Source organism: Canis lupus, chromosome 22 (assembly GCF_003254725.2).
Source record: "Canis lupus dingo isolate Sandy chromosome 22, ASM325472v2, whole genome shotgun sequence".
In the NCBI taxonomy this organism is placed as follows: Eukaryota; Metazoa; Chordata; class Mammalia; order Carnivora; family Canidae; genus Canis; species Canis lupus.
In genome coordinates, this window is record NC_064264.1 from 36,224,003 (window position 1) to 36,242,490 (window position 18,488).

The following is an 18,488-nucleotide window of genomic DNA, read 5'->3' on the forward strand; positions in this document are numbered from 1 at the left end:
AATACATGGAGAGGAAGGAGACTGTGTTAATTTGGCTAGATTTTAATTCCCAGTTATTCAATCAAACACTAATTTAGGTGTTGCTATACTTTGTAGGTGTGATTAAAGTTTGCTATTGGTTGACTTTAAGTAAGGGATATTATCCTAGATAAATTGGGTGGGCCTGAGGTTCACAAGCTGCTGATGATCTCCTCAAGACCCACACCCATGACCTCTATTTGCTGCTAGACCTAGAACCAAGCTCTATTTCCAGCAGACCCCAAAGATGAGGTACAAGCTGTAATCCATGAAGCTCTGTATTATACGATAGAAAAATGGTATACTTCTTCCAATTTATACAGAGAGAAATCTGGAAAATATGTATGGAAATGGATTCTAGGGATGGAGATCATAGCAGAAGGAACACAAAGTTGGATCCGGTTGGATCTTTAGATATGGACTCACTAAGCAGAGATTCTGGATTTAGTGCTTTAGCTTGAGGAATTAGAGATGGTTCAACAGTTTGCTAGTTCTAGAGCTGAAATATTAATGTAATCTATGCCAGAACTGCTTTGTCATATTTCAGAGGAAGATATCCAAAGGCTTAGGGAGAGAGGCATGTTAGAGTGAATTTATCAGTAAGAACTGCTTAATCTGTCCTGGATGGTCCAGAGGACACACCTGTCACTAAAACAGAGAAAATGATTTGTGAATAGGGTCTCAAAATCCCTGAAAAGCCCTGTGGTTGTTTTTTGTCTGTAAATCCTAAATTATAGTGAACCCATCTAACTGGGTTCCCTAAAAGCATCGGGGATAATGTAATCTCAGAATTGCACAAGCCTGATAGTGATATTTTACCATCAAAGATAAGGTGGATATTTTAACTTGATAGAAGTAGAGTTGAAGCAGTGAGAATATCTAACTCCTAGAGAAGTACATCCGTGGTGAGTTGAATATGGTGACCTTAAAGAGAAATAGAAGGAAAGGAAGCTAAATTCTGAATTGAGCTGTATAAGCAGAAGAGTTGTAGGTCAGGTGCACAAAAGTCCATCTTGAATCAGTAAAACACTGAATCATGGCCCATTAGTCAACTCTCAGACTTGAGCCAGTTTACAGATGTAGAACTCTACCTAAGAAAGGACCCTATAATACTTCCAAAGGTGCGTACTGTTAATTTTTCTCTCAAAGGACTTACAGCCACTTGCCAGAATGACGGCTTTGGAGAAAAGGAAATAATACTTTTGGGGATTGATAGACACTTCTTTGAACTGAAATTAATTGCTGGGGACACAATATCACCATGTCCACCATTCAGAATGAGGGCTTATAGAGATCAGGTGATCAGTGGAATTTAGCTCAGATCCATCTCATCATAGTCAGTCTGGTTGTTTACTAAACATGCACTGTGGTTATTTCCTCAGTTCCATAATATATTCTTGCAATAGACACACTCAGCAACTGGCAGAACTTCCATCTTGGTTCCTCAGACTATAAAGTGATAATTATTATGGTGGAAAAGACCAAATGGAAGCTATTAGAGCTGCATTTACCTAAGGGGGGTAGTAAAGCTAAAGCAATGCTTCATTCCTGGGGATTGCAGGGATTGCCCTCATCAAGAAGTTGAAGGATGTGATGCGGTAATTCCTACCATCCGCCATTCAACTTATTTATTTGACCAGTTCAGAAAACAGATCTTGGAGAATGACTGTAGGTTTTCATAAGCTTAACCAGGTGGTAGACTCCAGTTGCAACTGCTGTTTCACATGTGGAACATTTTATTGCTTAAGCAAATCAGGATATCCCCTAAAACTAGGGTATAGCTATACTGCCAAAAGTACTTCTTTCAGGTAGCAAGGTAAGCAAACTATTAGCTTCACTGTCCTACTTCACAGGTAGGACAGATATCAACTCTCCATCCCTGAATCATAATTTAACTCGTGGGTTATTTTGATTGCCTTTCCCTTCCACAAGATATTACTCTGGTCCATTCTATTGATATTCTGCTGATTGGACCTGGCAAGCAGACTATTCTTAATATTTTAATATATAAATATCAATATTAATATTAAATAATATATCAAGTAGAGTGTGTGTCAGACACTGAGAAATCCAACAAATAATTCAGGATCCTGTCATCTTGATTATATTTCTAGAGGTCCATTGGTATGGGGCATATTAAGAGTATTAAAATATCCTTCCCAAGATGAATAAGTAGCTGCATCTGGCCTTTCCTACAACAAAAGAAGTGTAAAACCTAATGGGCCTCCATGGAAAATGGAAGCATTCTTAATTTGTTTATGCTACTTCAAACCATTTACTAAGTGACCAAAACTGTTCATTTTGAGTGAGGCCCAGAATAAGGGAAGGCTCTGCAAAAGGTCTGGACCTTCATGCAAACTGCTTCTTTTTTTTTTTTTTTTTTTCAAACTGCTTCTAACATATGTAACATATAATCCAGTAAATCCAATGACCATAGACATGAGTCTATAGCCACTCTTTAGCTGTGGTTAGTGCTTTGGCCAGATGGTCAGGATTTAGAAGGACATGACTGGGAAAACTAGTCACAAGATTTGGGGAAGAAGCATGTGCATACTTCATTATGAATGAGAGAACAATATGAAGATGCTTTCATCCCATATGAGTGCTCATGAAATGGTGACCTCAGATTTTTAAAATTAAGTGGGTAAGAGTACCCATTTCTTTGAATATAAGTCAACCTCTTCCCCTAGCCATCTGTCATTACCCACTGGGCTCATGAGCAGATTGCCTATGGTGGTAGGGATGGATATTTTACATAGTTTTAGCAATACAGACTTTTATACCCATCAAGCCTGGTCTTCCTATAGCTACTGGTTGTGCCAGAAGCTGAGAATAAAACTGGATCCCCAAGCTGATCAGCCAGCTAGCTGGTGAGGTAGACTGATTACATTGGGCAGTTTCTGTCATAGAAATAGCAGTACTTTTCTTCAACTGGAATAGATGGTTACTCTAGATATGGATTTGCCTTTACTGCACTAAATACTTCTGCCAACACTATTACCCAGGACTTATATAATGCCTGATCAAACTTCATTGTATTCCACATAGCATTGTTTCTATTCAAGGAATTCACTGAATAGCAAATAAAGTGTGGTGATGGGCCCATGCTCATGAAAATCCCTGGTCTTACTGTGTTTGCATCATCCAGAAATGAATAGTAAAATATCCTTCTAAAGACTCTGTAATGGTACCAGACAGATGGCAATACCTTATGGGACCTATGCAAGGTCTTCCAGGGTGTTGCATGTGCTCTAGCCTAGCATGTGCTCTAGCCTTGTTGTACGGTGCAGTTTCTTTCAGAGCTAGCATTTGTTGATCCAGGAATCAAAGAATGGAAATGGGAGTGGTCCCATTACACTAACAAACATTTGATGTCCTGTCCCCATGACCTTAGATTTTGTTGGTCTGGAGTCCTTAGTTCCAAAGGAAAGAATGGGTCCACAAGGAGATGCTACAGTACCACTACTGAAGTGGAAGCTGAGACTGCCTCCTGGCCACGTTGGGCTCTGCATGCCTCTGAACTAGTAAGCAATAATGAGAGCTGTGATACTATTGCCTGGGCTGACTGATCCAGATTATCAAGGGGGAATTGAGTTGTTACTACACAATAGAAGTGAGGAAGAGTATATCTGAAATACAGAACATTCCCCTAGTGCTATCATGGCCTATGACTGAAGTCAGTGTAAAAATACAATTTGGACAGGACTGCTAATGGCCCAGACCCTTGAAGAATGAAATTGGAATCGGTAGAGAAGAAAGTAGTTATAAATTCCTGGTACAACTATGTGATCCGTTGCAGAAATGAGGATTGTAATAGTTATGTATACTTTCCTACTAATGTGTTTATATATACATTTATATATATGTATATACACATACTAGATAGGTTTCTTCTCTTATTCCCTTGTCATCTAATGTAAGAGGTATTTATAACAGTTAATTTTATATAACAATATTTTAACACATATCAAAGAGAAATATGAGCATTACCTCAAGACTTTTCCTTCTCTTCTAGGGAGAGGATAGCCTGTTTTCAGATTTATGCAAGACAGGGCAGCCCAGGTGGCTCAGCGGTTTAGTGCCGCCTTTGGCCCAGGGCCTGATCCTGGAGACCCAGGATCGAGACCCACGTTGGGCTCCTTGCATGGAGCCTGCTTCTCCCTCTGTATGTGTCTTTGCCTCTCTCTCTGTATATCTCATGAATAAATAAATAAAATCTTAAAAAAAAAAAGATTTATGCAAGACAGCTCTGTCATGTACTATGGAAGCATGACTTGTTATTCTCTTTATTTGAGAATTAGATTTAGTTTAAGATGTGTATGTGTGCCAATTTTACAAGACACAGACTGTGGCTGTCCATTTTATTTTTTAACTTGCTACATTATTGGCTTAAGTTACTCATTCAAACATTAATCTAGGTGTTGTGGTGATGGCATTTTGTAGGTATAATTAAATTCCACAGTCAGTTGACTTTAAGTAAGTGAGATTATCCTAATTAATCTGGGTGAGCCTCATTCAGTCTGTTGAAAGACCTTAAGAGTAGAACTGAGTTTTTCTTGCAGAGAAATTCCACTGAAGACAGCAGGTTTAACCTATGCCTGAGAGTTCCATCCTCCTCTTCCTCTAGCATGCCCTTTCAGTTTGGGGACTTTGGTTTTTGCTAGTCCCTACAAGCAAATGAGGGATTTTTTTTTTTTTTTTTTTTTTTACAATTAATCTCTTAAAATATATTTCCTAATAGTCTGTTTATCTGTTCATAGTCTGGCCAAAAAAAGGGACAAAGTTACATTTCACATAATAGATGCTCTGGTGGGAACCAAAATGTAGAAAGAAGCAGGGATCAATCTGGGAAGTTTTATGGAGAGTGGAGGGGGCTGGGCATGGGGTTAGAGTGGAGGGAGGTTGAAAAGATGAACGTGGTAGAAAGGTCTATAGGTTTTTACGACTTTGTGCTGAGCCTGCAATCAACATTTATGATGCTTTATATTGTGTAGAAAATTCTACATACAAAGCCTATTCAGAGGTATCTATCCATTTTTTTTCTATAAGATACCCAAACTGTCCACATTATTATTTAGCAAATATTCTGATTAAAAAAAAAAAAAAAAAGACTACCTTATCCTTGGACTTATCCTTCCACTTATTCTCATAATCTCAAAAGTTTGAGTTTAGAATTGATTGGTTGAAATGCAGTTGGAGTCTCTGTAAACACATAGGGACATACTCTGGAGAATTATGTTATTTAAAGAAAATATATTTAAGTTGGGCCTGTAGGTCCTTTTAAATCTATACTGTGTATTGTTTTACTCTGGGTATTCCAATATACATTAGAACCATTCATCCATTATTTTCTAAGCTTTTTATTCTTCGTGTATTCCTTTTTTCTTTACATTTGCTGGAGTAAAATAGCTCTGAAGTATCCATTAATTTTTCTCAGAAATCGTACTTCCTGAGAAAGGAAGAAAAAAAGCAAACCCCATGCTAGCTCAAGGCAAAATGAGCAGAGATTGCCTGTGTTTTCAGAAGCTCCATTACATAACAAACAGAAAGAAAAAAAAAAGAAAGAAAATTAGGTTTAAAGAAAATTAAAGCAGTAGCAAAACAAAGTCTTGGGGATTTTCTGCTGAAAGTTAATGTGTTCCTCTGAAATGCAAAATGAGTTTGCTATACTGATGAAGCTCTTCTTTACAATTAAACATCAACAAAACAATTAAGATTTATTATTTGTGTTTTAAGTACCTATCTTTAGGAAGATAACTGGTAAAGAGAATGAGGTAAGAAAGGAGGCTGACAGGAAGGGGTAAAACCAGTCAGAAAGAAGAAACCTTAAATTCCTTCCACTTATTGGCTCCTATAAATATGGTAGAAAAAAAAAATCTTGAAATAGTAATATTCATTCTGTGGCAACTCAATGCATAATTCAGTCTGTCTCACAATAGACTATCTGATTCACAGGAATCATTTTGAATGTTATCTTCTCAAACAGCAATTTTGCCTTTTGGAAAGCTAATTTCACATAGACTAGGATGCTTTTGCGGTCTGTCAACAATAACAGCAGATAACAAAAGCAAGAAAGCGAGAATGAGAGGTGGGGGAAGGGAGAGGGTAGATAAAGGAGGAACACAGTTAATTTACAGAGCCTAGGTATTTAGGCCAGGTACTCTGACTTTAATCCATATTTTCTCCCCTTACATATGTTTCATCAACTTTGATATATTTTTGTGCTGTCTCTCTTCCATGGTTTTTAAAAGATTTGTGTAAAGCATTTTGAAATTTACATTTAGATCCATGTTCATACTTTCAGATTAATATCTCTCTTGGAAGATAAACTTAAAGAAATATTAAAGGCTTTGAAAAATATATGCCCATTAAGCTAGCTATTACTATAGACTTATTTTTAACAGAAAAAAAATTGAAAGAAAAATAAGCATAGAAATCAGGAACAGTTAATAAATCTACACTAATTCAGTAGAATAGTATGCCCCTTACTAAAATGATTATTGTAAATATTGTAGGAAAATATTTATGGTAAGTTGAGTGAAAAAGTCAGTAGACAAAATAAATCTCTACCTTGATTGTAATTATTTAAAAAGCCACATGCATGTGGAAACGACTATAAGCGGCCATGAACAAGCACTTCTGTGTTTTAAAAGTGGAATGGTGGGCAACATTTCAAAAAGTACATTTTATTAATAAATGAAAATGAAGTTTTAATGCATATGGGTTTTCTTTTTCAAATTTTTATTTTCTGAAAAGATAATTGGCACTCTTGGTACATTAGTTTTCCAGAGCACTGTATTCTAGGCTGGTACTTTTATTTTATTCATATCCTTTCATCTTTTGGCTCACTAGTCTGTTGTTACTGTTTTGATATTTTTATTATATTTATTCTCAAACCCAATTCATGACTTACCTCAATTCTTGTTTTAAAATCTATCTTTAGATCCAAAATATACTGTTATGGAGAGAAGAAAACGGACAAGAAGAAGGCTGCTTTGTGCTCTCAAAAGTACAAAATCAAATTCAGATGGATCCACTCCCTTTCCAAAATTGTTTTGGCCAAGTAGGGTAAGATAGACATAATAATAATTATACACGTACTTACAGTAGATAAGCATCATGAAAAACTAGGATACAAGGACTACATACCGACATGCATGCTCGCTCACATGCACACACACTAACAGACACAGACACCAGAGGAATATAGTCTGAGTTTGGGTTCAGAGGAAAGCATCCACAAATATATTTAAGATCATTTATAAAAGACCTATAGAAATTATCCAAGATGAAAAGAAGGAAGTGATTGTTAAAGGCTAACTGGAAACTTCTTGCTTGGCAGAGATCTAAAAAGATATTAAAAAGGTGAAGAAATGAGGTCTTTAGTAGCTTAGGATGTATGAGAAAGTCCAATACTATGATTGCAGTTCAGGGCACAGGGGTAAGGGAAACGGTGTTGTTCTTAGACGTGACATTTAGGCATGATTTTATATGCTATGTAAGAATTTAGAATATTTAACCTAAAAGCAAAGAAGGCCACTGAAATATTTTATGCAAGAAAATAAGAGCTAATACTTATATTGAAAGGACTATCTGGATGCTTTGTGGAGAACCATCTGGGAAAAAAAAAAAAACAAAAAAAAAAAAAACATAGTGAACATCCATAACAAGAAAGCTATTGCAGGAGACAAAACAAGAAATCATCATCATGGCTTAGACCAGATGCTGCCATGAAGCCAGGCAAGTTTTGTATCAAAGAAATATTTTTGAGATAGAATTCACTGGGTTTGGTGACTAATGAGAAACCAACTAAATTTGGACTAAGACTGAGAAATTTGAACATTTAAAGTTTTGGCTAATACAAATCAAGGATGGAGATTGGAATAAGTGGCAGAGATAGAGAAATAATTTTTTAAAAGTCATTCACGAAGAAGGGAGTTATTATGTATGTCTAGGTACTTCTGCCTACTTCCTTCTGAAAGGATGTCCCCAAACTAACTTCAAGTGCTCTCAGGTTTGGTTTTGCTTTCTGTCCTGTGTATGTAGAGAGTAATTTTTCTAGAACAGTGGGTGTCTTCACTGCCTTCTGCCACAGGGAATCCTCACAAAAGTCTCCTCATGCGGACTGTCATTCTGTGGAGGCAGAAAGGGAGTAGTAGGATGCATCAGGCCTTCCATTCCCTTTGTTGTTCTATTCCAGGTAGATTTCACAATAGTATTCCAGAATGCAGAGTTCTGCTTGGAAGGCCCTGGGAAACCTTAAACTAGAGTTAAAGCCAAGAGGGTACTAAGATTAAAGTTCCAGTTAAATTGGATTTTGACTTGCACAGCACAGGAGAAAACCTCTAACTTCACCATTAGGATGGTATGTGACGCTGGGAGGCTTTCTCCACCGAACAGATTCCTGGTTTCACACCCATTCTCACCTGCTCTTCTTCCTCATCTCTCAATTCTATTACTTCTATCTCTCCCTCATATACAGGACCTCTTTTGTACTTCCCTCTGCCCTTTCCTTCTAATTGTCAAGAAATTAGCCTGTTATTTCTCTTGTTGCAACTCCTACTCAGAAGCATTGTGGAGGCTGAGAAAAATTAAGGCCATTCCACCTCAAGTTTAGCATTAGCACAAGTACAGCCATCTTAGGCTCCTGTGAATAAGATTTGAACTTTACAGGAAAAACTGCAGAATGTGCTCAGCAGGGAATCCCATATCAGAAAGACCACAGAGCTCAGAATTGCCCTCAGCAGAGAATCCCATATCAGATCTTAAGAAACTCCCCCACCCCTTCCCCCATATTGGAATGGAAAAAAAAAAAAAATTCCTCCACGCCTTCTGAAAACCCCCCTAGACCAGCCCATAAAAAACCCAGCTGTAACCCACTTCAGGGTCCAAGCCCCTGCTCAACTGTGTGGAGTATACTTGGACCCAAGCCCGAGCTTATAAATAAACCCTCGTGTACTTGCATCAGTGTCGACTCCTTGGTGGTTTTTCGGATTCACAATCTTGGGCACAACAGCATGACCCTAAAAATTAGCAATTCTCCTTATAGAAAATGCATGTTACAACCTTTCTAGAATAGTTTCCCCAGTGAACACTACCTAGGTTTCTTCCTTTGAACATTCATTTACTATCATTTAGAGTTGAGAATTATTGTTTTCTGAAGCTTTGGAGTATAAAGATATAAATAACTGAAAACATTCAATGAGTGATCTTTGTTCTTGGGGTCTCATCACTTTATATCACTTTATATGTTGATATTTTACTAAAGATTTCCTTACAAATAAAGAAGACTAGCAAATATTTACTCAACTGAGTTCTTGACAATATTGGATACTATGTTGAATATTGCAAAGAATAAAATGTTTTCGTTGGACAGATCCTGTTAGACTGACTTGTAGTTATCTGGTGGCATGAAGAAAATTAATGAGATATGGGGAGATAGGAACAGGGATTATAGTCAGCACATACCACATGTAGCTGTGAAGAAGAGGAAAGAGAACAGTTGTTGAATGGTAAATATCTTAATTTTTAAGGTAGACATCACCAGATAATATGTAAAGATATGCATAAAATTCAAAGGGTTAGATGATGACCTACAAACAGAAGATTAAAAAAACATAAAAACTAGGAGTAAAGAGTTAAGGGAGAGGCTGGGATTTAGAGCAAAACTGAAAGATTGCCTTTATAGGAGGAGGGACGCAATCAGGACTAAATCATGTGTGAAATTATAGATGGCAGGTCTGCAAAGCTAGGTTTGGATCATGTGTGCTAGGAATTGGATTTTTTTTTTTTTTTGGTCATCATATTTTTTTAGTGGAATATGATGCAATGTCAGATGCTCAGAATGGATAAAGTTTTAAAATGTTGTTGCAGATATTCCAGAAAGCTGATTAGAAAATGCATTAGAATACTACAGTGAGGGATGCCTGGGTGGCTCAGTGGTTAAGAGTCGGCCTTTGGCTCAGGTCATGGCCCAGGGTCCTGGGATGAAGTTCCACATCAGGCTCCCTGCAGGGAGCCTACTTCTCCCTCTGTTTATGTCTCTGCCTCTCTCTGTGTCTCTCATGAATAAATAAATTATTAAAAAAAATACTACAATGAGCTGAATGTTTCTGTCCCTACCCTCTTCGCCCCCAAGTTCATAAGCTGATACTTGATGCCCAATGTGATGGATTTAGGAGGAAGGGCCTACAGGAGCTGATTAGGTCATGAAAGCAGGGCCCTCCTGAATGGAATTAGTGCCTTTATAGAATAGACTCCAGAGAGGTTCCTTGCCTTTTCTGCCACATAAGGTTATGGGGCAGAGATGGCCATCTATGAGGAAACTGGCTCTTATCAGACATTGAACCTGTGGGTACCATGATCTCAGACTTCCCAGCCTCCACAACTGTAAGATATAAATGTTTGTTGCTTATAAGCTATCTAGTTTATGACATTTTTTTTTTTTTTTTTTAGAGCAGACCACATAGACTGATACAAATACTAAGGAATTACTGAAAGCTAAGTTGAAATTGGTGAACATGAATTTTCAGGTTTAACAGGGTGTCTGCTTGTTTGTGTGGGACTCTACAGCAGCCTGTAGCTACACCATGCAATGTAGAAAAGAGAGAAATAGATTGATTAACTCTTTATGCTAGTGTAGGAGTTGAGTTTGAGTTGTGCCAACAACTAAATACACATTCCACTTTAATACATCTTTCTATGATCTAACATATTTATAATACACAATATTACTAATTACATTTTATTATATGACCTTATAAGGCAAAATCTGTCTGCTAATGAATGGTGTGTGAGACAGCACAGTCATAAAAAGTTGTGCAAAGAATGCTAAGTGTCTCCCTCTTGTTTCTCAGCCATATGCATTGCATACTTTTATTATAGGACTCATCATTATTTTCTTTTGTTTGCTTCACTTTCTATTAGTACATTTCTTAAAGTCTGGAATATCTTCTTCCAATTTTATATTCTTAACACAGAGCACTAGGCCTAAGCTGTGCTCTACCATTGAAATTACCTAATTAAAAAAAAAAAATCTTAATTACAACGTTGCTCTTATATTTAAAACTTATTTATTGCTGATTTTTACTAAAACTAGCTTAATGCAGTGTTTTTATTATGAAATTGCAATGCACATGGACATATGTTCCTGTAAATGAAAAATCCTGAAATTAAGTATAAACTATTATAAAGTAGCAATTACTACCATATGATAAATGTCATCCACAATGTAAAACAAGTATAATGAATCTAGTGTTTGCAAATACATATAAGTTTACTTTAACCTGGTTATGAAAATGCAAAATACTTTGTCCTAAATCTGACAAGAAGCATATATATTTCTATTTTGAGGGGAAATTGTATGTATTTCCAGCAAAGCAAATAAGATGCTGGCTGTCTGCTGAAACTACATGCAAATAACATTGACTGATTCATATTCTCTAAAATTAGTATAGAAGCTCTCCGTATTTTTTCATACTTTATGGTTCTTTTTTTTCAAGTATATGGATGGCAATGATGAGTAGGGGATATTGATAAACAGAGATTCATTTGTTGGAAGGCAAAGGAGATAATGAAGTGAAACAGTCCTCCTACTCAGGTGAATTTTAATAAATATATATTTACCTCTGGCAGTAGGCCCCGATGTGCTTTTATACTCCTCCTACTTCTGTTTTTAAAGCTTTCTATCTAAAGATATTGCTTTAAAGGCAGCACATTTATTCTATATTTTGGGGAGAATAATCCTTCTTATATATTCTACCTGTTTTGGGGGGTCTTCTAACATAAAAAATGTTTTGACTGTTGGTGATCTATAAGGATCATTTCTCATAAAAATAATTTGAGGCAGTCAAAAAATGAAAGTCAGCCTCCTTTCCCTCAAGCAGACTTCAGAGTTTAACATTAAAGGAAGAAAGAAAACCGTTGTGGCAACCCTCAGGCTGTCAGTGTTTTTTAATGTAATGATCTGGAAGTTCAGTAGGGTCATCTCAGATTGGTTCTTGGACTAATCCTAAGAAATGGCTTAGGACTGATGCTGTGGCTGATATGATCTATCTTCTCTGCCAGAGGCTTTGCAAACTGCTTAAAGAAGTTAGATGAGAGTATTTTTCAGATTGTTGATTACAAGTAATTTCAGCAATTAGAGAATGGAGAGGTATTTGTGGTAGTCTCCAGGCCCTTTAATCATCTGCTCTGAGTATAAACACATGTAGAGCCAAAGAATAGGATTATACATTTAGGAATTTTTTTAAAAATTACATTATAGTCTGCCATATTTTCATTTCTCATCCATTTTCCTAATGAGACTCATTTGTACTATTGCATCTTTTGCATTCGTATTTTTGTCCTCAATCCATATAACCTTACTATTACCTATTAGGAGATAAATTGAGGGAAAGATGGATCTTTTTTTTAAATTTTTATTTATTTATGATAGTCACAGAGAGAGAGAGAGAAAGAGAGAGAGGCAGAGACATAGGCAGAGGGAGAAGCAGGCTCCATGCACCGGGAGCCCGACGTGGGATTCGATCCCCGGTCTCCAGGATCGCGCCCTGGGCAAAGGCAGGCGCTAAACCGCTGCGCCACCCAGGGATCCCGAAAGATGGATTTCAACTTATTTTTAGCTAAGGCAAGCTTTTAAAATAAATTTCAGAATATCTGAGAATAGATCAAATTCTTGAGTATATCAGTTTTCAGAAAACTTTATAAATTCAATTATTTTTCTCTTGAAACTATAAAAGATGTTAGTTGATTTTAGTTTCAAAATGGTAGAGTAGGGAGCAACCCATGTTGGGTTGCTGCTGCTGCCGCCACCATACCAGCCCCTTAGGTCCCAACGAGACTGATGACACCCTAGAATGGGAGACAAGCCAACTTGGGAGCAGACTGGATCCAGTTGCATTCAACATTACTATCAGTTATTTGATAACAACAGAACCCAACCAGGCACTATTTATATATGCATCATGTTTTATGTGGAAGGACAGCAGTTCCAGGGGAAAACTGCCATTGTGGAGAAGTTGTCTAATTTTTCCCTTCCAGAAAATCCAGCACAGCATCACGGGCAGAACTATCAGCCATCACCAGATAGCGGACCATCAGCATGGTTGTGGGTCAGCTGAAGGTTGATCGTGGAGTTTACCAGATGTTCCTGTTAAGGACCATCAATGATACTTGGGTTCGCACCAATGACAGGTTCAGGCTTGCCCTGCACATCTTCAGCTGGCCTCCTCCCAGTCAGGCACTCGTGCTGTTTCCTCCTTCTTCTTCTTCCTGATACTATTCATACTCCTCCAGATGCTCCAAACAACATACACAAATGAGCAGGGCCACACAGTGATCTTTAATACAATTTTAAAGATAAGATAATTTGTACATTTAGTCTAAGACTCCCCTACCTAATTGCCAATAGGAAAGGAGATGGGGACAGATGAGTAGCATTTGAGCTTGTTATTGTTACTGTTTTCTTTTGTGATTTTGCTCAGATTTTAACCTACTTTGGAAAAGAAAGAAGAAAAAATGTTCCATAAATATTCTCTAAAACTAAAAGATTTCTTCTCAAAGATTTAGATCTTAAAACATTTATGGTGAACCATATTTTAACAAACCAGAAGAATAATCTTATGAAAGAATGGACGAATGGTTTTTCCAACATTTTTATTTAAAGCTGGGTGCTTGTTGAAGTAGTAGCTGCTCCTATTGAAAATAGTTTACTAAGAAACAGGAACAAACTATAACATTATTATGAAATGTAACTCTTCTAAAAGAATAAAAGTAAGGAAAATAAAAGGTATCATTTGAAGAACTCCCACCATATTAGGACTCATGCTGTGAATTTTACAAAAACTCTTTGTAATTCTTACCAGAATCCTTCAAATACTATATTTTCTGGAAGATTAAGCAGAAAAAAAATATTGTTAAATTATTTGCCCATTATCACATAGCTAAAGGATGTGAAGGACCTGAGATTTCAAACTCCCAGTGTTAAATTTGAGTCAGTTCCACCATAAATGCATTTTTTCTTGGCCCAAATGGGAATTTTTCTAATTGAATAATTCAAAAATTACATTTTCCAATCAATTGTTATAGTTTTGTATAAAACCTATAGAAATATAGTAAGATGTAACCTATAATCATAAAATCCCTGTTTCCTTATAATCTGTATTCTATGTGGCATTTGTGTGCACATATGAAATGCCACATAGAACTAAATTATGTTCAAATTTAATAGGAATTGCGATAGGTTGAAAATGTCAATTATCAATTTTCTGAATTCTGTAAAGAAAGCAGTTCTCAAATTTGAGCTTCTGTTCTTTGAGTTGGGTTGAAAGTGAAGGACAGTGGTAGATCTGTTACTCAATTTTCCACTTGCAATTATTTTTCTACTTGTTCTTCAGTTAACTGATTATTTTTTCATTCCTTTATTTCACATTTTATATAATAAATCACCAGCTTTCCATAAAGGGAACATTTTCTGAACTTTACTAATAATTGTTTTTTGATAACGAGCACAGTTGGTCATTGGCTTTATCAGAATGATACCTTATATAATAACTCTTGAAGTTAATATCTCATTTTCCTTCACATGCCAAAACTAAGTATAGCTATATTGTAAAAAAAATCTCTGCTTAGAACATTAATATGAAGAATCAATATTTGGTAGTAAGTACTCATGCTATAAAGTAAAATTTGAACATTGCTTGTGAACTTTTCCTATGTGCTCTGTGCATTTAAAAATTCTTCATGTAAATATCAAGAATAAATAGACAAGGCCAAGTAAATTATACAACTAAGCTCTCTGTAATCTCCATATAGTAAAACTGGAAAGGTCAGGATATTAATGTTTTATAGTTTACATAAAAATAAACTGAGTCTTAGCTTTCCATTTGGCCTTGACAGGTAATACAGTGATAATAAAAGCTTCTAGACTCTTTCTCTTTAAGTCACACTGTAATCTGACATCACCTTCAATCTCTAATTTACCTTTCAGTTTGCTACCACTTTCAGAACTACTGGTACATAAAGCCCTTATTCATACTCTGTCTCTATTATTACCAAAACTGATCTGCATCTCTATTCAGTCACCAAAGAAAATCTGTCTTACATATAATTGCAATGCAGTTAATGAAATAATTGGTTTAAAATGTAGTACTCTAATGGTACACATTATAAAGACTTTTGCAGGCAATATACTTTTTGGAATATCATTTTGGATGTCATCTTTGAAGTGCACTGTTACTTAGAATGAATTGCATGACAAATTTAAAGCACGTGGTATTTTTCCATGACATTAATACTATACATACCTTTTTCCTCCTCTTTTTTGGTATTGAAAAGTGTTCTTCCTCTCTTCTTAAGTAGAGCAGCAATGTGATGCTGGAAAAGGACTCTGAGTATTGAATCAGGACAGTGCTGGCTGATAAGAGGCAGTCCATGTCTTATAGGGTTAGTCTCCCTTTTGAGCAGTTTCTAACCCATTAAATGCATCAAATACATTTATGTAAATGTGTTCCATGCAGCATGTTTTGTTTACTCTTACTCTAGGTAGTATTCTATTTCTCCCTATATTTGTTCTCTAAGTGTTGGGGGAAAGGTAATTTGTATTGTATCTTTGTATCAAGTTGGCAGCTTGAAAGATTTTGCAATTAGGAAAACTCTGGCCTACAATTTAAGAACTACTAGCGGAGAAAAGCAGAGTTTAGAGTCAAGTTTTAATTCTACCAGTTAGTGGTCATATGTTCTCTGACAGGTCACTTAACCTTCTGAATTTCAGTTCATTCAGTGCATAAAAGACACTTTTAAACTATGTAATTTGTCTACATAAGGTTTGCATAGTTGAAATGTGTAAAGTTTCTGGGGTGTTAACCAGGCACAGTGCTCACACAAGAATTATCACTTACCCTTCCTCTCAATTTTCAGGCAACCTAAAATAAGCCAATGTCACAATTGTCTTCTTAATATATGCAGGTGTGTATGTCATTATGCATCTAGAGAGATGCTAGAAACACAGTGGATGCTTACAAATACTTTGTGCTTATTGGTTATTGACTGATAATTTATACATACCTGGACAGTGGCTGAATGTGGGATTTGATGCAGTCCAGCAAGGAAGGAAAGGGTATTTTATGACAGAAATTGTTTATAATTGTTGGCATATGGTGATGATAACACATACACCCACTTTTATTCTATTTCACTATTGTATTTAAATTTTCTACAGAGGATGTAACCCCCGCCCCCCCCCCCCTTATTGCATTCCCTTTTTGATATACTGTTGATGGAACTGCTTGGTTTTGGCTACTGTCTAATCAGAATTTGTCACTTCCCACATTTCCCTAGTTAGTGTTTATTTCTGATTATTTATGCAAATGCTGCCCTGGGATCAAATATAGTTAATATTATTTGTTGATATGAAGAAACTAGATATTATTGTAGGGATCCTGAAAAATCCAGTTGATTCCTATTCATCTTCCAAAATCTTTTTTAAGATGCTATATTTATTAGATTGAAAGTGGAATTTAGGGCAGCCCGGATGGCTCAGCGATCTAGCACCGCCTTCAGCCCAGGGCGCGATCCTGGAGACCTGGAATCGGGTCCCATGTCGGGCTCCCTGCATGGATCCTGCTTCTCCCTCTGCCTGTGTCTCTGCCTCTCTCTCTCTCTCTCTCTCTCTGTGTCTCTCATGAATAAATAAATAAAATCTTTAAAAAAGAAAAAAGAAAGTGAAATTTAACTATACTTTAAAGATAAGTAAGAATCACAGGATTAAAAGTCTTATCAAAGGGGCCTTGATTTTTTTCAAACACAAAGAATAATCCTTACCGTGTTTCAACTTTCACCAACATCCAGACTATTAAATATACTTAAAGGGGGAGTCTTTAGGCAGAAGATAAAAATGACTTTGATATGCTAGCACAGACCTCTCTTTCTTTCAGCTACTTCAAAGTTGCTGTCTTCCATTTCTACTCCAGAATTCTCAAAGGAAAAACCTTGACACTTTGTCTACTTCTGCACCTCCCGTTCACTATTCAACCCACTGCAGTCTGGCTTCTGTTCTCAGCACTCAGCTAAAAGTGCTATTATTATGATCACCAAGGAGTTACTAATTCCCATATCTAATGAACATGACTTCATTTGATATTGTTGAAACACTATTTGTTTCCTCATTCTTACTTTTACTCTTTTTATGAGCACATTAATCTCTTTCCTACATTCCATATATTTGTTTTATAGATTTTTCCCAGACCCACTTGTCTTCTAACTTCACAAACTGCTCATTTTTCCCCACAAACTTACTTATTCTTGTGGCATCAATGACCTTGTCTATGTTGATTCCCAAACCTCTTATTTTAAGATCAGACCTTGAAGTTAAGATTTGTATATATAATCATGTTTGCTTTTCCTCACCTCGCCATCTAGATATCCTACAGGTATATCAAATTGAACAAACTCCAAAACTGAATCAGTTGTGTCTATGCATAAACAATTCTGTATTTTCTGTTTGTACTGTTATCCATCTATTTTCCAATCTTAAGAAACTATTGATATGTTTAATTATCTTTCACATATATTTAATAAATAGTCTATACTTAAGTTCCTTAATTTTCATTTCTATTTCAGGTGCTCAGGGTCAAGCCTTTTCTCTCTATATTAGATATATAACTATTATAGAACTATCCTAAGTGGTTCCCTTGGTTTTGGTCATATCCTACTATATCTATTCTCCAGAGAGTCAACATCAAGTACTATAATGCAAATATGATCATGTCATTTCATGTTAAGTGTTCAAGCACATTTTTATAGGCTTTCTAAAAATATAAAGTCACAATATCCTATTTTTACTCTTCCATTTTGCCTATTGTGGAAAATATACTTTTCTTCTACAGTGTCCACGCCAGTGACAAGTTACAAAAAAAAAAAAAAAAATACAAAGCCAAAAACCGGGTACTTACTGTGTCCAAGGAGTCAGTGTCTTCATTTGGTCCAACGGGTAAAACTTGAAGATATGGTCATCGAGCAACCAGAATCCATTCTCTGCTTCCATTGCTGCTTTTACTATACACAATATTATTATTGCAAAGAGGCAATTTCTATATGATGCTCTCCCTTATGTGTTGATGTGATCATGGACATTGCTGCTAGATTTTCAAAATTTTGTTTCTTGGATTAAAAAAAATTCTCTCTAGTGTTATTCTCAACCATACTATTTGATACCACCATAATTCTTGGTTCCCAATGAACTATTTGAGTATACACACACATGCACACTCTTCCCAAGTGAATGTCCACAATATTAAGGTGGCTTCTTTGAGACTAATTCTGGCCCAACACTTGTTTTTGCAAAAAAAAAAAAAAAAAAAGATATTTTCTATGGCAATCAAGACCCAGGCACTAACATATTCCATTATGATGATTCCTTAACTCAAGGGAACCTTGTTATACTAACCTACCAGTGTCTCCTCTCTAGGCTC

At 36.2% G+C, this 18,488-nt stretch overlaps 1 long non-coding RNA gene and 1 pseudogene across 1 annotated transcript; one reads left to right on the forward strand and one right to left on the reverse strand.

The window, feature by feature from the left end:
* Positions 1-494: 494 nt before the first annotated feature.
* On the reverse strand, positions 495-7,628 carry LOC118351995 (uncharacterized). Its single transcript, XR_007405053.1, has 3 exons — positions 6,932-7,628; positions 5,134-5,220; positions 495-942 (listed from the first exon to the last, which is right to left on the reverse strand). It is a non-coding gene; the product is annotated as an uncharacterized LOC118351995 (long non-coding RNA).
* A 5,247-nt stretch (positions 7,629-12,875) lies between these two features.
* On the forward strand, positions 12,876-13,294 carry LOC112655813 (nuclear transport factor 2-like; annotated as a pseudogene).
* The last annotated feature ends 5,194 nt before the right edge of the window (positions 13,295-18,488 follow it).